Source organism: Onychostruthus taczanowskii, unplaced genomic scaffold, assembly GCF_017590055.1.
Source record: "Onychostruthus taczanowskii isolate IOZ18803 unplaced genomic scaffold, ASM1759005v1 scaffold10, whole genome shotgun sequence".
Classification (NCBI taxonomy): Eukaryota; Metazoa; Chordata; class Aves; order Passeriformes; family Passeridae; genus Onychostruthus; species Onychostruthus taczanowskii.
The window spans coordinates 15010403-15028827 of NW_024496526.1; positions in this window are offsets into that span (position 1 = coordinate 15010403).

Here is an 18425-nt window from a genome sequence, read left to right on the forward strand (position 1 = left end):
ACAACAGTCCTACAAGGAATTCCCAGTAAAACAGTGTTGCAGTTCTACAGTATATTAAAAGAAAATACCATTGGAAAGTGTTATCCAATGGGCAGATGTTAACTTAAAGTGCACATTGTTTGGAAAAGGAGTTAATTAACAAGTTATTAATTGGATAGAAAGTCTGAAACTGTTGTACTTCTAGCAAATACATAATTTTCTTCAAGTATTATTAAAGCGTTTTTGTTGTACCTATTAAAGATTCTTGTCTCTAAGTTAATTTCATTATGCTAATAAGCTATCATCGTTACAGAACCTAAGCTTTGATCCATGTTAATTGTCGTGATCTTCAAAGACAAAGTCACCACTTACTTTAAATGAATTTTACATCTTTTTAAAGAATCACACGGAAATTAGGGGAAGTAATTAATTTTTTATTATGTGTCTCAATATTTTTAAGGGAGGAAGTCAATGGTATTGGCTAGAATTCATTTTAACATTTAACTAGGGAAAACAGCATGAGGCAAAAAAACGTTCAGATGCAAAAGATTAAAGAAAATTTGAAACTGGGACCTAATTTGTCTTGATAAACTTTGGTGTTTAATATGCTTCTTTTGTTCTCAGTGTGAAACTGCAGGGTTTTGATTTGTAAAAACTTTTTGAAGAATTAATTCTTTCTAATTTTTATTCCTTTCTTTTCTTTCCTTGTACTCGGAGACAGTGGAGTTGACCTTCAAACCATAACGCTTTTAAATATCTGTGAATATACAAGGTTAAATCTATTAGTGGTCTGAGATTAGCTGTTCTGCGCTTGCAAAGTGTGCACCTTCTGCAGCAAATTTTATCTTCTGGTGAATGATAACGAGCTTACATCCACCCTACAAGTTTTCAACAAATAATGGGATATGTGTTGTAAGTGATCTATTCCTCTTTCCTTTAAGTGTTGGTTATTTTAACCCTTTGATGTTATACAAAGCTCGGTTCTGAGTCCATAAGGCAGTTTTCTTGTTGAGATCAGGACCTAAATGTTTGCTTTGTCATCACTGCTGGGGTTGAAAATTGGCAGTTCTCTTTTGGCTTTTTCAGACCTATTTTGCAAAAAAGTGGAAATAAAAATATAAAGGAAATATGTGTAAGAAAAAAAGAGTAACAAAAGTGGAAAGGTTGTGCTGTGTTTTCCTGACAGGATTCACTGTTGAAAGCCCTGCTCTCTGTCGTATTTGCACAGTACAAGCATCAGCTCTCTTTTGGCTTTTTCAAACCTATTTTGCAAAAAAGTGGAAATAAGAACATAAAAGAAATATGTGTAAGAAAAAAAAAGTAACAGAAGTGCAGAAAGGTTGTGCTGTGTTTTCCTGACAGGATTCACTGTTGAAAGCCCTGCTCTCTGTCGTATTTGCACAGTACAAGCATGCCAGTCGCACTGGGAGTGAGAAGTGGTGCCTTTTTAAAAGGCAGCAGACAAAAGTAATTTAAGGATGGTAGAAGCAATTGATTCAGATTTACCCTCTCCCTCCTCCCTGGTTAGCAGCACATAAGTGTTGTAAATGCAAGAAACCCTCAAGTTTGAGCTGAACCCCAGATTTCTGCAGCAGACAGGTGGTGAGCTCAGGGCCAGGATTTTCCAACATTAATGCTGAACTCATTTAGACTAACACCAGGCTTGAGTGACCCTCATCTGGATTTAACCTCTGCCCCATCAATCCACAGACATACTTTCAGATCTCAGCATCAGTTTTGCTTTTTTTCTCTTTTTTTTTTTTTTTTTTTTTTTTAGCATAGCTGACTTTAATCATTAAGCAGCTTTCATAACTGGAGCATATACATATATACATGTGCTGCTCAGTGCTCTTTGGTTTGTAATCTCGGGTTCTGCCCAAATAATCCCCAGCATCTGAGTGAATTGAGCTGAAGTTCAAAATTCTTTGATTGAGAGTGTGGTGATGATTTGGCTCTGCTGCTTTTCTCGTTTTGCAGCAGGGGCTTTAGTGTGCTAAAAGGACAGATGTGTTGTTCATTATCATTATTATTAGTAGTAGTAGTATTAAGTTTGGGCTTGTTGGTGTTGGAGGTCTTTTTCAAACTAAATGATCCTGTGATTCTCTTATTTTAATATTTGGTCATTGTTTTTTTCCAGTAAAGAATTTTTAATTAAACAAGTTTTTCTCTGTTTATTATATTTTTTATTTTGCTTTCTATATGTCAGTTTTAATTAAGATATAAAATATTTATAATTCTTCTGTTTTGATGCCCTTCTGAAACACCTCAGTTTATAGTGGGTATAAGGCATGGCATGAAGGCATAACCCACCCTGCTGTACAGAGAAGCAAGAGTTTCCTCACCACTTTAATAAATCCAAGGAAGGTAGTGGCTCCCAAGCTATCCTCCCCTCGCCTGAGCAACTGAAAGGTGCAATTCTGCCTATCACATCTTTTCTTAATAAACATAACAGCCCATAAATGTTTATGTAAATACACAGTTTAAAAGGACTCATCCCAGCAGCACTGTGCTTGTCAAGTGAGTCATTTTTTCACCTGGCAGGATGATGTTGTAAGGCTCAGTTGTCTTAACTAATCCTGGCTAAAAAGCAAAATTCTGTTTTGTAAGAAAATTCCTGGCCAGCTCTAATCTTAACCTCTTGCATGTCTGTAGCTTCTAAATCGATGTCACAGTTGTAATAGCTTTGAAAACCCATATGTTTGTAAACTAAATAAACCTTGATATTCAAAGGAGATGAAGACAAGAATTACATCTCTTGGCAGTGGTGCTCTGAGCTCCGTTTCAGCTCGTGTTGGCTCCTCATTTTTATGCCCGTGCACCACGCCAAATCTGCCTTATCTATGCAAACATATTAACACTGGCTGTTTGCTGAGGCTGTGATGCATCAGCCTCTTATCTGCAGTTCTGACCCTAATGTTACATAATAACTCCGGATCGGTATTTCTTGATAGTTCACTGGGACCGCCTTCGCTTTCTCAACTCCTCACTGGGAGCTGCCTCTCCTACCCACTGACTAAATCAGCTCCTGGCTGCTCTCTGCCAGCTAAGGCACAGAGGCTGCCAAATAGCTTCCTGCTCAAAGATCTCTGCATCCTCTCTGTGCCACGGGCCATCACCCTGCAGCTCCCAGTGTTTTCCCCAAGTAATTCTCCCCATTGTACTGAACTTACATGGTTTGGCTTTAGGGCTGCAACCCAGGATCTTCCTGAAGCTGCCCCAAACCTCTGCCCATCCTGTTTTCCACACACTGTCATTAGACAGGCTTTAATATCTTCTTAAAACAAATAGGTGTTCTATTAATGTGTGAAAAAATTCTGCACTAAACATAATAAAAATGCCACCCTAAATATCATATATGAATACTGATAAGTGTTCCCAATACTGCCTACTAAGACTATTAATGCCAAAAAGAAGAAAATAAATATTTGTCATCAGTTCTATCTGGCCAAAAGTCTTCCTTTAGGAATAGCATAACATATTCCTTTGCAGTATATAATTGCTTTAATTATCTTTTGGCCTATCCACAAAAGCTTGGTTCCATCTCTCTCCCCACAGCGTCCGAAATATGCAAATTCTGTTCATTCCAGCTCTCAAAATAATAATAATTAAAAAAAAAAAAAACAAACTGAAAAGAATCTCCTTTAGCTATTTAGGAAAGGCTCAGAAAACTTTCCTAAGCAAGGCTGTGGTGCATGCCAAGAACTTTTTTATTTGTGGAAGACGTCCCCAAGCTCTTTGCTATTGTTCCGAGGTCTTGCCCTTGCCCAGTCTGGCTTCTCAGCATTCCTACAGCAGCTCTGTTCATCCCCCATCCCATCTCCAGTGTGGAGCCTGCAAACGTGGGAAACTGAGTCAAGCCCTTTAAACCTTCCAGGCTCAGTTAGGAAGCCAAAAGCACAAAGTGTAGGAGTTTTTAGGGTTTCTTTCCTCTTAATGCAGAGCTTGCAAGATCCAAGAGCTTCCAAGAGCTTCTATCGCTTCTCACGATAATGTAAATGTCTGGTTAATAACCTCCAAGAAAACTCAGAAAAGCCAAAGGGTGGAGGGCTCTGGGGGGCTGGCTCTCCCAAACTCTGTTTCCAACCTACCCTTTGTCTGATATCACTGAAAAGAACCCTAGAACCCTGGACATAACAGGCAATGGGCCTATGGCATTTAGGGTTCGTCTCTCCTCCAAAATGTTCATACTGCAACTCCTCAATTCTTTCTCCTTTTTCCTCCCTGGCTATTAAAAACTCCATTTCTAATGCAAAGCAGAGCTGGAGTTCTGTGACCACCCTATGAGCACAACAATCTGTAACTCAGTTATAGGAAACTATTCCCTTTAAATGCGACACTGAGGACATGATCCAAAGCAGGATTTCCAGTATTCCATGGCCTAGATGACAGCTGGACTGACCTGCCTATATTATGCTTAAAAGTAAAATGGAAAATGTTCCAGTTTTCCAACGTGTTGGTGAGAAAATACAAGTGAAAGGAAGTCAAACAGCAGCTCCTGATACTTATTGGAGGTAGTCCTTATGTTGGACAGATTTGTGCATAATTCCAGCACCTGGATCTTAGAACTTTTCATCTTGAAAGCTTTGGTTGGTGACTGGGTATTATTCCCTTTTTTATCTCAGAGTAGTTAATGGTGCTCTGAGAAAAGCCCTTTGATTTCCCTGTTTTCCTGTTTTCCCTGTTTTCCTCTTGTGCTCTTTTCATTTGAAGGTTGTGCAGATTATGAAAACGAAGCTTGACTCGAGACTTGCTGTGGGAATGGTATTCAAGCACTGGTTAAGTGCCAGAATGTGTTGGGAAGGAAGAGTTTCCAGAAAAATATCGCCCTGATTAAAACCTGATTTGACTGAGTTTTCTCTATGCAAAGGGTTACCAGAATAGTAAGACAACGTTGTTAGTCAGATTTTCCTTCCCTTACTTGATCATTACCAGTGATGGTTTTATTGCTGCTTTTTGAATGATTATTGTAACAACAACTCATCCACGAGCTACTTAGGTACTGCTTGCCTCACTCCTCACATGATATGTTAAATGTCTTGTTGATGCCTGTCCTTGTTTGGCAATTTTTCCACAATGCCCTTTTATTCTTTATAATAGGTTTAATTGGATATATGAGGAAAAGATGGGAAGAAAGCCATAATACCAATGGGATTTTTGCTCCCTACATTATGTTCTTCATGAAGCCATCCTTGTGACTATTAACAGAAAGCAGCCCATCAAAGGACAAAATTAAACCAGCAGACAGCAGAAGACAATAAAAAATGTTATTTTGATAATTGCAAGGATTATATATTTTTGCTTATTTTATAAGGCTGTTTGTAAAGTTCATAGGTTTGGTTCTTTTCAAAAGATAATAAATGCTGTGGGTAGACCATATTTGATAGTGGTTGAGTAAGATCTTTAAAAATGGCAGTGGCCATGTTACCACTCTGTAAATATTGACTGAACAAACACCCACCAAGGGATTTCTGTGAAACACATCTTCTTTTTTGTTCTCTCTTAGCCATGGATGTGGTTAAAACACCCTACTGTATTCTAAGAGTGCTGTCCTGCTCTTGGTAGGAGACCATAAGATGCTGGGGTTAACTGTCAGATGCTTTACTCTTCTAAAGACCTTTGCCTTTTAACTAAATGCTTGCTTATCTTTCTAATTTAACATAGTCCCACATTCTTTTTGTAGTAATTTTGGACTATCTGATAACATATAATGGAAAACATGTTTATGTCTTCCACTAGTTCTTGTTGCATATTTCAAATGCTTAGAACAACAATTTTCAGAAGCTTTCATTAAGGTTAATTTAAAAACTACATTAAATACAAACAGATTTTCTCACAAACAAAATGCAATGTGTACTTAACAGACTTCTGTATGTTATATTTGATAAACTACCTCATATAAATGCAAATTCTGACTTTCTGCCAGAACAAGGTGGTACAGAAAATATTTCTATTAAACAAATAATGCTGGGAGAGCAAACTTCAAGTTACGGTATGTTACACTGAGAAAGAAGATTTTTTTTTTTTTTCCCACTGAGGTCATATATATATTTATTTTATTTGCTTTGAGTACTTTGCTACTTCTACACCAAAGACGATGTAGCACAGCTCTATATAAAAGGCAGGTACATGTATACATAGGATAAATATCCATTTTCAGCCCATTTCTTTGTTAATGTTATAGATGGGTATTGCTGGTTCCTTTTGCTTTACAGAACAATGGTATGGGACGACGTCATGAACTGAATGCCAAGACTGAGCCAGAAGGGTTAGGAAGAGGAGGAGCAACCCTCAAACCTGGAATTGTGAGGTATGATCTGAATACAGAGCGTTCTCCTGGGTGCCAGCTCACTGCGCTGCTGTTGGATGGCGTTCACTCGGTAAAGGAGCGTGAAAAATAAAGCCGCCAGAGGCGACTAAAGAGCATATGATGGAAAGAAATTGAGTCACCACCAGTGGGGCTGACATTGTTGGTGGAAACTGGGACACCCGCATGAGCCATTGTTCGCTGCACCTCGTCTGGTTTATGTAGCTGGCTGAGTTGAAAGCTGGATCGGCGCTAACCTTGGGCTTGGAGGGGGATTGGTGCCATGTGGTTTCAATTGTCCATGGATGCTTTCAGCTCCTGCTGCCAGTAACGAGCTGTCCTCCAGGTCCTCCCACAGCCGTGGTGCTGTCCCAGCTCACCCTGATGGGGCTGTGGTGAACACAGCTTCCTGATGTGGTCCCGTTCAGAGGGAGCCGCTCTGCAGTCTGCTGGGAGAGAGGGTTTATTCACTCTTCCCTCTGTCCCAGTAGCAGCAGCTGCAGAGAAGTTTTCCCTGAATACATTTTGCTGTGCAAAAGGGCTTTTTTTTCCTTTTTTAGCTGGTTCCTTTCCTGACTTGGTCTGACATCTTGGTGCCGTTGTGGGACTATCTGAGTTGTTCTCTTGTGCTCTTTTCATTTGAAGGTTGTGCAGAGTGAGGCTCATACTGGTTTCACCACCCATTTCCTGGCGCACACAGCTCTTGTCTGGGAGTGTTTTTCATGGACATGGGGGTGATGAGACCCACAAAAATAGCAAGAGATCACTTCAACCACCACCAAATTACAGCCATGCCTGAGGCGAACTGCAACAGCTTTCTGACAGTGTCACCATGCTATCTTTGTGACAGAGATGGAGATAATGAGAATTAATTAATCAGTCTTTGATTAGGAAAAAGAGGAGGTGGAAATCTTTGTGCTGTGATTCCACTACAAAACTACATGAAACTGGTGAGGTTTTTGTTTGATGTTACTTCTCAAATATAGGGCAGGCGTTTGTAATGCAGAGCTCAGGGTTTCATGGCTGCTGGCTTGGTTGCCCATCACTGATGGGCCACAGGGGCAAGAGATCCTCACTTTATAGAAAAACACATGTTCAACACTGACACCACAAGATTGGTAGAGATGTTTTTACTCTCACGGTGCAAAAACAGTCTCTTCTTCAAAGATCTTGCAAGTCCCAGGTACAATCTTGTTGGCTGGAGTCAACCCTGCCTTCTTTACAGTCCCAGAGGTGAAATTTTGTCTTGTACTCTTTAGACTGATGGCTAAACCTTAGAAATTGATCTCTTATGATAAAACATGAACTACATGGTGCCAGTGTCTGACTGGAATTACAATTATCTAAGTAGATTCATTTGTATCCCTTTCATAGCAGCTTTTCTCTGGGCACAAGATTTTTCTGTGGGGCATGGGAAGAACTAAATTAATCTTATAAAGAGGAAGGGGTTTACACTGAAATCGATAGTTACAGAATTAACTGGGTAAATGACTTTTTCTTAATTCTTTCTCTTCTCAGAAGATGAAGTTTTGATGGGTACACAAATCCAATGGCTGCCAAAAAGCTGATATCGCATGAAATATTTCAGCTCAGCTGTGCTGAGTAAGTCTAGACTTTGGTATTAGTGAAAACTGAGAGTGTAAAAAATGTCAGTGTTGAAGCAGGAAAAAAATGTCCTATTCTGGTTATTAACTGTGAGTAACTAATGAAGTTATATTTTCAAAAAATATTGTCACTTTAGAAAGAGCTACATGGCTCTCCTGGGCAGTTTTAAAGATAAGCCATATATGCAGTTTTAATCTTGGATTCAGATAATTCACAAACACAGGGTGTTTGTATTATTCCGAAGAAGCAAAGCATTGGATGGCACAGGCACAAGCAGTAGGTGTGCCACTGTTGAAATTTTTGATGCAGGCTCAGTGGCTGGTCTGATCTGCAAACCCCAGGGCAAATTCCCAAGCCAAGTTCAATTCCCTTTGTGTACCTTCAGTGCCCACTGCTCTCAGATTTTTACTTTTAGCCAGGTGGAAACAATCTTATAATTTCTTTTCACCACCAAGCCTTTAGCTTAACTTCAGCTGTTTTTCAGATGTGTTTAGGGGATGCAACCCCAAAGATGTTGCAGGTTTCCCAGCCCAGCCATTGCACTTCTGTGTAATGACAGTGGTAAAACCTTCTCACATGCAGTTCCCAGAAATGAATTGTACCAAGAGCATCTATAAAAGCTGCAGCATCTCTGTAAAGAGCACATAATGTCATCATTTTTCAGTGGGTATCTTCTCTAAAGGCAAATAATCACTTTTCCCATTAATGGTTGGACTGAAGCTTTTCCCTTCATTCCTATTTCAGCAAAGGTTAGGGGCAGAACATTTAACATGTGTATGGGGATGCTACAGGGTGACTCATGTGGCTTCCCACTGCAAATGGTGAAGGCAATATAGTACCTAGGATTTTTTTTTCCTCTCTATCCTGGGGACTATTTTCATTTTTACTTTTCCCCTCCACTCATTACTCCAGAAAATTTTACAAGGGCATACAGTGACAGGACAAACTTAAACTAAAAGAGAGGAGATTTAGGTTTGATGTTGGGAGGAAATTTTTTTGCTCAAAGGTTTGTGAGGCCCTGGACCATCTTGCCCAGAGAAGCTGTGGCTGCCTCTGGATGCCTGGAAGTGTTCAAGGCCAGGTCAGATGGGACTTAGAGCAGCCTGGGGTAGTGGAAGGCGTCCCTGCCCTTGGCAAGTGGATGGAATGAGATGGTGTTTAGCATCCATTCCACCCCAAACCATTGAAGGCTTCTTCTGTGATTCTATGAAATTTGGTTCATCCTCTAACCCATGTTTCATCTCCCACCAGCTTCTCAGACTCTTCTTTGCTGGGCACAAACCATGGTCGCACCAGCCCCTGGATTATATCAGGTTCAGTGAATGATTTGTACTGAAACCAGTGTCAGCATTGGAATGTCCTTTCTCAAAGTGCTAGTAACCACCTTTATTCAGATAAACCATAGATGAATGCTGCTCTGATGAGGAAAGGAAATATTTCAGCAGCAAACCTTTCAACCACATGCTTTCAGTTTAAAACCACACTTATTTTGCCAAAGTCTATCTAAACTGTAGACTCACAGAGTTACAGAAATTTAAGTTATAAATACACGTGTTAATGACAGCTATCAGCCTGCTCCAGGGCCATCATGTTTGACTTTATATATTGTGTACTAAACCCCTGTAGGACAGATGTTTTGCTAAGAGGAATACCGATGTAGTATCAACACCTGGCTTGTCACTGGCTCCCATGGTGGGTACTTGGATTGACATCTGAGACACCCACGACATACCTGTCCCTCATTCTGATTATGCCTTTTGCATTTGGGGTCTTCCTCCTGGATTTCTTTTACTTGTTCACGTAGGAATGTCAAACCCTGGCATCTAAACCCCAGGCCAGGGTTAAAAATTTGAATTCCAAGCTGTCCCTTTATGCTGTCTACTCACGAGCACCAGGTCATGACTGTTGCAAACTCTTTTCTTATTTGTTTCCAAGGAGCAATCAAAATCAGAGTCCTGAAAATTACAGATTATTTTATGTTGGATGTTTCCCTCTAATTTGTCATTGCCCTCTAATTTGTCTAATTTGTCATTGGCCTCAATTAGTAGCAAGCTCCTGTGTCAGATGCAGCTTGTATCCATCTAGGAATTGTAGGGGAGAACCTTCACTATCTTGAGAACCAAGGGCCAAGTTTAATTCTCTTTATGCTACATGTTAGCAACTCTCAAAGTTGGACCACTGGGAACAGTTAAATGCATTTAGTTATTTCCAGGCTCATTATTTTACTGTAAAGCTTTGCTTTTAATACATTCTGTCCTGTCCAGTAAATTCACTTGTGTACAAGTTCTGATCTCAAACCAAAGTTTTAATTTACTGATTTTTTTCTGTTAAAAATATGATTCTGCTTTTCATTGCCCTGTCCTTTAAAAAATTACTTGTGTGTACTCCTTGCTACAATTTAGGGTATTTATGAATGGTTCTACATAAAAGGAATGAAAATAACTAATTATAATAATACCACTAAAAGCCATGGCTGGCTAGAAAGTGGAAATCCCTGCCCATTACATATTTTCTGGTTTTAGAAAAGAAATTAATCCAACTCTTGGATGAAAATTGAAAACCACAACATTTTTCATATGAAAGGATTTCCAAAAATATCATATTTTTAGAAATTCTCAATCTAAGTTGCTGATAAAACTGAAATTGATTTGAAAAATTCAACCAGATAAAAAGAAAGCTGCATTTTAGTGACACAGAGAGCAAACTCTTCAAGCCAAATATTGTTTTCTTTTTCATGGAGAGGACATTTTCTATTAGAAAAGTAATTTTGACAGAAAAGTCCTGATATGGTCTACTAATTAGAGCATCTGGTGCACCCAGCTGGCCTAAGGTAAGAGCAGCTATGAGTATGGAGCAACATTTGCCCAACCCCTTCTTTCAGCTCACAGGGAGAGGAGCCATCAGAGTCTCCAAGAAATAATTCCAAATGTCCTTGCCATGAGCCAGACCTTGCTCTTTCCCAGTCTGTGGCAAAAAGGAGGACTGGGACATCCCTACAGATGAGGAAACGTTTTCCTGTTAGCATCCAGCAGAGAGCCAACACATGGTTTGCCATCAGGATTCGGCAAAAGGTGAGACCAAGAGCTGTTCAATGCCAGAAACGCAGAGGCCGACCCTGACCCTGTCATGTCCTGAGCTCTCTGGAGAAGGCCAGCCAGGGGCAGTGAGGCATAAATGTCCACATCCCTTCCAGACATCCTGGTTTCTGCCTTGAGCCTCTGGAAACAAAAGTCAGAGAGAATTTTCTACTGAAAAGAAAATATTTTATAGCGATCATAGAATAGTAGAATGGTTTGGATTCAAAGGGGCTTTAAGGATTATCTCATTACAAACCCTGCCATGGGATCATAGACATCTTCCACTACCCCAGGTTACTTCAAGCCCTGTTCAGCCTTGTCTTGGACATTTCCAGGGATCCAGGGGCAGCCACAGCCTCTGTGGGCACCCTGTGCCAGGACCTCCTCGCCCTCACAGGGAAGAATTCCTCCCTAATATCCAGTCTAAACCTATTCTCTGTCATTGAAGATGATGTCTTGAAGCCATTCCCCCTTTGTTCTGTCCCTCCAGGAACTTGTAAATTGTCTCCCCTCACCTTTCTTGCGCATTGCCTTCAGGTACTGGAAGGCCAAAATTAGATCATCCCAAAGCCTTCCATGTTTGGGTGGTTATTTTGATGGGAAAATTTTGATTTCATCATTCTTGGTAAATGTTGTCACTTTGGCTTTTTTTAAATTTTTTTTTGGTAAATGTTAAAAATTTGTGGAGCCATACTTAAAAAAAAGAAAGTTAACAAGATGGGATCAGCAGGGGTCCTCTGAGCACCGGGTCACTCTCACAGCTCATAATCCCATTTGTGGATTGGTCAAGATCCATCTCCAGCAGCCTCTGGGGCTGCTGTTTTCTTCCATCCCTCATCCCCATGCTCTTGTGGGCCAGTTCACACTGCAGGCCCCTTTATCAATCTTCTCCCAAAGCTCATTAATAGCCAGATTATATCCATTCATATTGGGGTTAATTACAAATCTTCTCCCCACTTCTTTTAACCCCACTGATTTATCTATAGACAGAAACTGCATTCAACCTTTGATTTATTGGGCTGAGCTTGCCCAGCACCTTTAATCTCTGATAAGACCTGCAGGCTCTCCTCTGCTCACCTACAAGTCCCTCTTTGCAGATGTTCTCATCAGAATTAATCAGAACTGATACCAGGTTAACCTGACACATGCTACCTTCCAGAAAACCATATGGCAGCACTGCTCATTTTGTATTTACTTCCACATCCACTGAGTGTTTTTCCTTCTTTCTGTTCTCATGCCCAGTGTTAAACACCATTTTTCCACCTGATGGGCTCTAACTTGAGACAATCTTTTCTCTTTCCCAAACGTACTTCTGTAAATCCTCATAGGAAATGCCATGTGGTGCATTTCAATTTACCCCATTTCACTAAATTTCACACAGTTTCTAGTCCAAGAACAGGTTTGTCATAATGAATTAATCTGTTATAGAGACAGACAAATACATATGAGAAAAAGCACATCTACATACACAGAGAAATAAAATACATATAAAAATATGTGTTTACATATAAGTATGTATACTTTTGAGAAGGAAAGGCTTATAGAAGAGATATATATAACAAAAAATATTAATGAATTTTAGTTGTTATCATATTTCTGAGTCAGATTTGGGATGTAATACTATCAGAGTGGAGGGAGAATTTGTGAATTCAACTTTTCATGGTACCTACATGGGAACAAGCTGCAAAACAGGAGATGGGATTAATGATTCTTGGAATGTGACCCCATCCACTGAAATGAAGACACTGTTCTGAGTCACACTTGTTTAGTCAAGACTTGCTGCAGTTCTGCAATAATGAGTTTCACAAAGCCACTTTTTGCATAGTTAAGCAAATACACTGTTAATTTGAGAAAATGATAATCAAAGCTCAATAAACATTGATAGGTACAGCATGTTATTTAGTCACATAAACTCTTTTTAACAAACTACTTTGAATCAACAGATAAAAAATAATTCAAAATTAACTTGCTAGACTCAGCCCCTAAGAGCACGCACAGTTTCCATGGAAGTCAGCATGTTGTAGGGCAGAATTTAGTCTGTGTATTTAATTCATCTTAATCACTATTATTAATTCATAACTACTGTTTCCAGAAATGTATTCAGTTAGTTTTACATTAGTCAAAATCAATTGTATGTGATTTATTTTGATCATTCAAGATTACAGTTTTGATGTATTTGCTCTTATCCTCTATGTCAAGCCAGGGAAAGTGGGGATGCTTTGCTAAGGAAGTCACCTTCCATCATCGATTTAGGCTTCATTTCCCTTTATTGGAAGTTCACATATTCTTTGGAACAATCCTGGTTCTCATAGGTTTTTACAGTGGGATGATAATGGAATGTCATTAAGGTGTGCAGCTAGACCCATGGTGGTTGTTCCAGGCTGGTGGCCCTAGGTGACACGGGTTCTTGGTTGTTAACTAGATTCAGATATAGGAGAGTTGGTCAAAATCTGGCTCAGCACCATCAAACATGGCTCAAAATTGGCTGGATCTTCCTTCATCCAGACCAGCAGCTTCCTGGAGACTGATTTCAAATAAAGGGTTTAGCTTCTTCTGGACCCCAACCAACTTCTGTGCTGCAAGGAACATGATATCCTTGTTCAGACTTGGGGTTTTGGGCAGGCCTGTGATGCTCCAGATATGGAAATTCACTTGGGGCAAATGTTTGGTGCCTCCTGTGATTTCAGAGTGAGCAGAGTGTGTCAAGCACTTCTCTAAGAGCCAGTTTTGAACACATAAGGATACAGAACAGTTAGATTTGGAAGAGATTTTAAAAATAGTCTAGTTCATGGCCAGGGAGCCTTTCACTAGAATTTATAGTCACTGCAGGAACAGTGACTATGACATATCTTACTTTTACAGGTGGCTTTGCTGGAGATTCTCGTGAGGATAACTTAAAGAATCAGGTCCTCCATTTACAAATGTAAGTGGTGCCTTCAGGTTGAAGGAGGGTTTTGTTTGGCTGTTTTTCTTTATCATTGCACTGAGCCCCACTCAGCCTGTGTCTCCAGTTTGGACTCCCTTGTGCTTGTTGCCAGCTGGAAACACCACTAAGGAATAACCCTGGATGTTGAAGTCCATTCAACTCCAACCCGTGATTATACATCTTCTGAAGACTCTCATTACCTTCCCCACATATCTTTGTCTTTTCTCCTGTTTTCCCAGTCAAGGATTACCATTTTTCAAAAAAAAAGCACTCCTATTTTTGTCTCTTTAACGGCATTTCCAGCCAGAGACAGTTCTTTCTGGTGGAGGGAAGAATCCTGGTGCTTAAACCTGGGATCCGCTCAAGAGGAACCTCCCTGGCTTTGCATGGCTCAGGGCTGTTGTACAGGGAGCTTGGTTAAGCTGAATTCGTAGAGCTTTGGTGGAATTAAAACAACATGCTCTGTACCAAGATGCCTTCACTTCCTGTGCCTTAATGTTAAATCCTATAGTATTGTGGATCTTAAAGATGATTGAGTTATTTTTAAACCACTGGATGTCTTCCAGTCACTCTATTTCACACTGGATTAATTATGTAAGAATACTGACTTGTTCGTCACTAATGTTACAACTTTTAAAAACAACATGCTGTTTAAATTCAAGCTTGGCAACTCTTGCCTGAATCCCCTCAAATTTATGGCACCACACCCATAGCATAATAAAATCTTTAGTAGTCCTTTGTCTTTTAGCTTGCCTTCTATTTTTTCTCAAGGGTGTTTTATGCTGGAAGATGCATACAAAAGTTGTCCAGATGTTATTTGTATCAGAGCAGAGATTTCAGTCCAGCTATCTGTGGTTGCAAATGTTTATTTTAATGGGTTATTGTGCAATCCTCGCTGCGCGGACCTCAGTGGCCTTATATGTATGTTCTCAGCCATGCCAGCACATTGCTTTTGGAGGTTTTATTTTAGTCCAATCGCAGTGTAACTGGTCACTGGGGGGAGAAAAAATGTAACACCTGTAGGAGCCCAGGCGGTGTTTTGGCCGAGCTGGGTGCGAAGCTGGTGGGCGTTGGGTGGGAGCAGGGCTGAGACAAAGAGCTCAGCCTGGCCACCGCGGGATGTGCTGGGAGTTTATTTTACCGTAGCTCTTGCAACAAACAGAAGGGTGGGTTTATCAAACATTTTTGGGAGCCTCGTAAAATCCTAACCGATGTTTCCTTGATACTGGAGTAAACTGTTTATCTCGTAACTAAAACCACGCCGTGTGTGCGCCAATTAGGGCCGCAGATTTCAGCTCATTAAGATAAATTTAAGATGCGAGTTTCGTTGTGCGCTGTAAGGACTGTGAACTGCTGCAGGATGGAAATATCTGCAGAGCTCGGAGCCTCTCGTGGAGCCTGTGAGCTGAGCAAGGCAGTGCACAGTGCTGAGGGCTCATCTGCAGGCTCTGCTTTACCTGTGTGGGTTCTTCTGAGATCCAGGTCTCTCGTGGCAAAGAGTTTAAAGCTAAATTTGCATGCTAAAAGTGCCCAGCCTTGCATTTCCAAGAAATGTGAGCAAGCAAGATGATGGCAATTAATGACAATGACAGTCATTTGCACATGCAAAGAATCAAGACCAGTTAACCTTTAAGAGAAAACAGCCATTATATTTTAATGTTGTTTTATGTATTAGCAGTCACATATTATTTTGATGTGCTTAATTAATATAAATAAGCTTAAGCCATTATACTGTCATTTAAACCCACATAATTTCCTTTTTGTAGGAATTTGTGTGTAATTTACACTGTTGCATTCAGCTCCCAATGTTCCAAGATCATGCTTCAAATAATTAGATTTCAAAAATACAATTGGAATTGTTCTTTGTCTTTTGATTTCTCTGCAGTAAACACATTTTGAACTTCTCAATAATAAGGACCAGGGGCTTGTTTTTAAAAGCCAAAGTCGATGTTTTGAAGCATCATATTATTCCTGGAGCTTGGGCTTTGGTTAGATGGCCTGCTGAAATGGGTGCCATCAGCAACACAGGCCTTGTTTGTAGTTCTGCCCATCCTCACTTGTTTTCCACACTGTTCAATTACACAGGGCTTTTTACCACTAGGAAATTAGCCCAAATAACTATCTTACCCTAAAATTGAAGGTATCATGTCAGTAGTGAGTGGCATCAATCCTGCCATGGAGATGACTTAATTTGGAGCCACTGGAAGCAGATAATAGATGGCCCTTTATAAATATGGGGCTGGGAATGTCATTAAGTATTTGTGTTCATGAGAGAGGTGGGAGGATATGAGATGTGGCCTTTCTGATGAGACCCCACTTTCCCTGTGTATGATCAATCTCTTCCAGTGCCCCCTCCCTAGTGCCAGTCCCCAGAACAAAAAGACCAGATATTTAATCTTGGAACTTCTCCATGCCAGGGAAATCCTGGGTGTAATAAATGGCAAATCCTGCAGAGATTGGAGCAATTCAGCAGAAGGGTGGGAGCTGCAGGTCCCAGAGTTCCTGTGGTCACTCCACCTGTGGGTCATGGTGATTGAAACCCTGCAGCAACGCCTGGGAAAAAACAAATCCCCGTCTCAGGTCTTGGCAGGTGGCTCGGAAATCAATTGCTTTTCATTTATGTTCTGTAGAAAGTAAATGCATTTGTAAATTTGAAAGCAGCTGCTGACGCTCAGCAGTAAACCAAACCGATTTTGTTTTACAAAACCTTTGCTGTTTGGTCTTAACTGGTGGAGCCGCACATGGATCCAGCACTGCTCTTCGCGTTGCAGGGAAGATTTTGTCTAGCTGCCTCTGTGACATATGGTAATGCTTAGTGTGTGCTGTATGGCCTGGAGCCATACCACTGCAGCCTGTATGCTGCTCAGATCTCCCAGGCTAAGGGAATCAGGACGAGACAGCATTTGAATGCAAGGGACCTCCTAGAAAAAGTCAGAGTGCAGCATTTTCTGCCGGTACGAGGACAGGATGTTCCTCCCTCAGGGCTGAGGCAATTCCCCACATGGGGCTAAGGTGACTGTACTCTCCCAGCCGTGGCTTTTTGGACTCAGATTATGAGAGACCACTAATGCACCATAAAAGATCTCACAGATCTCAGCCATGGGAAAACAGCAAACAATCCCACTTCCCAAGGTAACCCAGAGGAAGTGGTGGCGTGGAGGAAAGCACTGCGAGACCTTTTCTCATCTTGTTTCTGGGGGGAGGACGTTCCCATTGCCACCTTCCCTTTTAGGGTGCAGCCAAGCCTGCTGAACAATCACTGCTTGTTTCTCACACAGACTGCTCTCAGGCTTCCCGGGAAGCAGAGAGAATTCCAGAGGCACCCTCAGCACAGCCCAGTGGGCACAGAAGCCCACCCGTGTCAGGGTGGGAAAGGAGGGAAGCAGCATGGCTCACAGAGAGGCTCTGCAGCCTCTTCTTGGCGATGTTATTAATTCGTTCTGGGACGTTGGGAGACTCGTTTAACCTCTCTTTGTCTTAGATTCAAACCTCTAGAAGCAGTTATTATAACATTTGGCTGCATTATGGCATTGTTGAAAGGCTTAATTAAATTAAGTGTTCTGAGATCTTTGAATGAAAGGTGCTATCCAAGTGAAAGCCTGTTGATGATGATGACTCCAAATTATGAGGCCAAGTCCTTCACAAGTTTTACTCACTCCTTGGTTAGACAAAGTTATTTTTAAACACTGTGTTTGATGTAGCATTAAAATTCTTTGGGGAGTGCCATGTGTATAGACATGACATCTGACCCACAGTGGGAGGGATTTGTCACTGGAGGGTTTTAATGGCAGCAACCAACCACACAGCATCCACATGCAGGCAATCATGCTGGTCACAAGCAGTTTTTAATTGTTTGTTTGGTTTGGTTTGGTTTTTATAAATTTATTTGAAGATGTTTATTGGGAAGAATGGCCAGGACTTTTAGTTATTTCAGAAGTAATGCTGTCTCAGGTGGGAAATTAAAAGGAGCTGCAGGATCAAAGTTCATAGGCACCTCAGCCAAAAGATTCATAAGCAGATGTCTTCTTTCTTCCAACCTGTCAGTGCCTCCCTAGAAAGACAGCAAAGTTTGTTGGGGCTTTCACTAGGTGGTATCTTATCAACAGTAAGAAGGCAAAATTGCAAATATATTTTTTAAATTTTAATTTTTTGCAACCCATGCAAAAATTTCTATGCTTTGACAGGAGGTCTGTAGTCTTAAAACTCCTGACTTTTCTTCCTGCATAACTACTCCTCACCTGTTTCTTCAGGTCACCTTTGCCTCTACCAGAATCCCTGACACTCTTATCCTCAGCACTTTTTTCACTTTAGCATCTTTTCCTCTTAATTTGAAATAGATAGTTTCCCAAACTGCTTTTGTCAGGAAGCTTGTCCCCCAGTATTACCCTGTAACCACAAAGGCTGCTGCCCCTCTCCCTCCTCCCATCCTGAGCAAGTTATCAGCCTTTCCTAGCCATTCCCACCAGTTTGTCTCCTTTTCCAGTTTCCCTCTCTTGTACAAAACCCACCTTAGAAAATTCACCAGAAACACAAG